The sequence below is a fragment of the Echinops telfairi genome, unplaced genomic scaffold, assembly GCF_000313985.2.
Source record: "Echinops telfairi isolate 266 unplaced genomic scaffold, ASM31398v2 ScPeMD7_7462;HRSCAF=8500, whole genome shotgun sequence".
NCBI classification, from domain to species: Eukaryota; Metazoa; Chordata; class Mammalia; order Afrosoricida; family Tenrecidae; genus Echinops; species Echinops telfairi.
Window position 1 is genome coordinate 4,149,521 of NW_022111362.1, and position 5,183 is coordinate 4,154,703.

The following is a 5,183-nucleotide window of genomic DNA, read 5'->3' on the forward strand; positions in this document are numbered from 1 at the left end:
GCACAGTATACAGTTTTCACCAGTGCACATGATACATACACTAGAATAGACCATATGTTAGGCCATAAAGCAGCACTTCTAAACTTGGGAGTCGCGACTCATTTGGGGGTCGAATGACCAGGGGTTGCCCGATTCATAAGAGTAGCAAACTTACAGTTATGAAGTAGCAGCAAAAAAAAAATTTTATGCCTGTGGTGTCACCACAACACGAGGAACTGTATTAAAAGGTCGTAGTATTAGGAAGGTTAGAACCACTGCCATAAAGCAAACCTTGATAAATTAGGAAATATTGAGATCCTACAATTCATTTTATCAGATCAAAATGCTATAAAAATAGAGAGCAACAAAAGAAAGAACAAGAACATAAAGCCAAACACAGGGAGACTGAAAAACATACTGCTTAAAAACAACTGTGAGGTCCCTGACAGCCTTCTCATCAGGGCCACAGGGATGCTAAGACCAGCACCTGTGACCTCCCTGACCATGTTGTCCTGGGTGGTACCTTCTGCTGGCACCACAACAGCCTCTACGGTGAAGCACACAGCTCTCCTATGTCCAGGGACACTGTAAGCAATGAGGATCTTTCACACAGGGCAGTCGAATCTTTCCCTTGTGCCACCTCTTATTGAATATAGAGGAAAAGTTCCCTGGGAGCTGATCCCCGAGGAATTCTTCCAGTTCCTTTATCCTAAAACTAGTGTCACAGGATATTACATGCTCAGAACTGGGTTTATCTCATATATTCTATCCAAAGGAATATATGTGGTCACCTGAGAAACTTTCTCTGCCATATCTACGGTAGGGTACTCCTCTATATAATTAAAAAAATATGGTGGCTCTATTAGGCAATTTTCTGATAAACTCAATGAGCAAAGAAGTGCCCAGCTAGAAGAGGTGAAGCAGACCTGCATGAAATGCATGGAGCAGGCACTGGTCCAGAGACACCACTACATTTCTGAGGTTCAGAGAAATAATATCGCTAAGGTCTTGGAGCTTACTTACTGGGAATGGCTGCACAAAGCACACAAGGAGGTAAAGAATCACCTGGACTATCATATATCTGGGCAAAATGTGTCATGCCAAAAGGAGCAAGAGTGCATGATCAATCGGGTGGAGAAGAGTGTGATGAAAAGCATCCCCACACATCAGGAAAAGGAAGCAATTGCCAAGTGCATTCAGGACCTAAAAGCTGCTTTCAAAGATAGCTCAAGCACAGCCCATTATGTAAATGTGTCTGTACCAATCGAGACAGCTACAATTGACTAAATAGAAATTGTCTGTGATAAAATCATTCTTTGAATATTTCTATCTACTCAAGTTACAGTTCAACCTTAAAATGAAGTTTGGGTTCTATATATTGAGAGCATAAAACACAATTACTGGCTAATAAGATGTTTTTCATTATTCTTGTTCTGTATTTTAAGTTGTTCCATGATTACTTTAATAATCAGTTTGGTTCTAATGACATTTCATGCTGAACTAAAGACTATTATGTTTAGTTTATATTTATCATTAACTCTCCCATCTTGCAATAAAATGACAACTGAAACATGGCAGAAAAATAAAGGGAAAAATACCAAGACCAGTAGATCAAATAAGGGATGAAATTTTTAAATCCTTTGAAACAAATGATAAGGATAACACAACATACCAAAACATTTGGGACACAGCAAAAGCAGTTACCAGAGGTCAATTTATAGTAATTAACACATACATTAGAAAAGAAGAGAAAACCAAAGTCAACACAAACCCTCTAACAACCAGAACAAAAAACCAATATAAATCATCACCAACTAGAGAAAAGAAATCATAAAGAATAGAGCAGAAATAAATGAACAGGAAAACAATGGAAAAAATGACAAGAGTTGGCTTTTTGAAAATATTGACAGAATTGACAAACAACTGGAAAATATAAAATATAAAATAAAAAAAGAGGATGCAAATATCTAAAATTAGAGATGGAAATGGCAACATCCCAACAGATTCAAATGATGTGAAAATACTACCATGAAAGACCACTCGAGCAAATTTGATAACCTCAAAGAACTGTACGAATATCTAGAAATACACAATTTATGCAAATTAACGCACATGACTTAGAACACCTCAAAAGATATAGCAATAGAAAAAATAGAGGTCAACAAGAAATTTCCAACCAAGAAAATCCCATTCTACAAAATATTAAGTGAAAAGCTGGCATAAATTCTACAGATTATCTAGAATATATAAAGTGGACATCAAACTCCTAAACACATTCAATGAAGGGACAATAATCTTGATACCAAAACCAGGCAATGATCCCACAAAGAAAGTTATTAACAATATCCCTCATGAACATAGATGCAAATATTCTCAACAAAATACTGGCAAATAGAATCCAACTGCAAATCAAAAATAATTCACCTAGAATGAGTGAGATCCATATCAGGGATGCAAGCATAGTTCAACATTAGAAAAACAATCTATGTTTTCCATCACAAGTGGACCGTGACTGACATCAGAAAATACCATAAAGAGGTTTACTTTTGTTTTACTGACTATATAAATGCATTGGATTGTGAGGATCGTGGCAAACTATGGATAGCCTTGAGCAAAATGGAAATTTCAGAACACTTCATTGTGCTCTTGTGGAACTTGTACATGGATTAAAAGACAGGTGTGTGAACAGAACAGGGCAATACTGCCTGGTTTAAATCAGGAAAGGTGTGTGACAGGGTTGCACATTCTTGCTTTACTTATTCAATCTGTATGCTGAGAAAATTATCAGAGAAACTATCTGGCTAATATGAAGAAAAATGTGGCATCAGGATTGGAGGAAGGCTTATTAATAAGCTTCAATATGTATATGACACAACCTTGCTTGCTGAAAGTGATGAGGACTTGAAGCACTTGCTTCTGAAGATCAAAGATTACAGCCTTCAATGTGGATTTTGATTCAATGTAAAGAAAACAAAACTCTCCACAAGTGGGCCAACAGGTAACCTGAGAATATATTGAAGTTGTGAGGTTTTTGTCTTGCTTAAATCTACAATCAATATTCATGGAAGCATGAATCAAGATCAAAAGAAACATTGTTTTGGCTAAATCTGCTGCACAAGGCCTCTTGATAAGCAAGGATATTATGTTGAGGACTAAGGTGCACCTGACCCAAGTCATGGTTTTTCAATCACCTCCTATGCATGTGAAAGTGAACATTGAATAAGGAAGACTGAGGAAGAAGTGATGCACTTGGATTGTGCTGCTGGAGAAGAATACTGAAAGTACCACAGAGTGCTGAAAGGACAAACAAATCTATCTTGACAATGTATGGCCAGAGTGTTGCTTAGAGGCAAGGATGTAAAGACTTTGTCTTATATACTTTGTACATATTGTCAGGAGAGACCAGTCCCTAGAGAAAGACATCAGATTTTGTACAGTGGTACAAAAAAGAGGAAGGCTCTCAATGAGATGGGTTGACATCATGGCTGCAACAAATGAGTCAGGACTGTGCAGTGTTTTATTCTATTGCATTGGGTTGCTATGGATCAGAACTGGCTAGATGTCACCTAACAATAGCATATGGATTAAGCCTCCAGTGAATCTGACTATGACCAAAGATGTGAATAGCCTTGCTATCAGATAGAGCACATTGTAGAGAGGATTCCTGTGGATATAGTTAGAATAAAATGTAACACCTTTTCATTTAATCTCCCTTTTGGTCTATTGTATATTTGTTACAGTTTTTCATAATTTCTGCCTTCTTTTTGAATGAGGTTTTTTTGGTAGTGAGGTTTTGTTGTTGTTTGATTTTGGTGGTGGTGGCAAAGGAGGCAGTTGTTCATGGTGACAATAGCCACACCTTGCAGATCCCCCACCCATTCCTTTACAGCTGTATACACTTCTATTCATAGACATGTACATATACATGTATGTGTGCTTTTTTGTTTAAACATGTTGGCCTTTGTTGCTGTTGAGGTAAGTGTACACAGCAAAAATGCTAGGAAATGTCCAAAAGTCCATGGAAAAAATTATTATCTTTTCGTTTCATTTTTTTTGGTCATTGTTGTTGGGCTTTTTCTTTTCTTTCTATTTTTTTTTAGTTTAATATGTTTTTCTGTATATTAGGTAAATCTAAAAGCTAGGAACTTATATGGCATGTGAATTATAAGCCAATAAATTTGTTTAAAGAAAGAGAGAGATGTGCATAAATAAAAAATATACCAATAGGAAGACTTACCATTGTGAAAATGTGAATACTGTCCCCAAAGTTTTGTAGATATAATACATTGACTATCCAGATTTCACCATTCTTTAAAGAAATTGATAAACTAATAATCAATTTGTATGGAAAGTAAAAAGACCCCAAAGAATAAAAACTACCAACGAAGAACAACAAAGTAGGAGTCCTCACACTTCCTGATCTTTCAACCTACAAAACACAGCTGTGTTAGTAACAACATCTTGGTTCTGGTACAAAAACAGACACATAGACCAGTGAAAAATAATTGGGAACCAAAGCATAAACTATCTACCTGCAGAAGTCAAAAAATTTCCCAAGAATTTTCTAAAAACTAGACACCTAGGTGCATCAAAGGATTTCACCAAAAGAGTAAAAGGAAAACTCAATGACTATTTAGGATTGTTAGGGCAGTATTTGCTCAAAAACAAACTTCAGAAAGCAAAGGGTAGGAAGGATAGGGAGATTGAAAAATATAGGAATAAAGTGGGATACATGATGCTGAATTATGGGGATTGTAATCAATAACATGAAACAAAATTTGTATAACTTGTTGAATAGAACACTGGTTTGCTCTTTAAATAAGTTCTGTGTTTTAATCTAGTGGCTAGTCCCATGAGTGTACTGTGAAAATTCATTGCACTGCATCTTTGTGCTATATGTATATTTTCTGTACGTTTGTCACACATCAAAGAAAAGTTGAAAGATATATTTTATGTATATAATATCTATCTTTATACATAGTATCTATCTATATATAATACCTATCTTTATATATATTGAAATCCAAATCCAACGAAATGATATTTGAGGACTTCCCCAAACTGACCTCTTCTTATCTGCAGAATCCAGAAATCTTACAGGCATCTCTCTGGGCTATCTGAGTGGTCATGGTGTTAGTGTCATTTCGTTGATCTCTCATTCAAGGTGACCCATACCCAATAGATGAAATATTGCCTGGCCCTTC

The 5,183-nt window shown here is 36.1% G+C and overlaps 1 pseudogene; it reads left to right on the forward strand.

Annotated features, from left to right (window-relative positions):
* Nucleotides 1–483: 483 nt before the first annotated feature.
* Nucleotides 484–1,228, forward strand: LOC101660316 (annotated as a pseudogene).
* The last annotated feature ends 3,955 nt before the right edge of the window (nucleotides 1,229–5,183 follow it).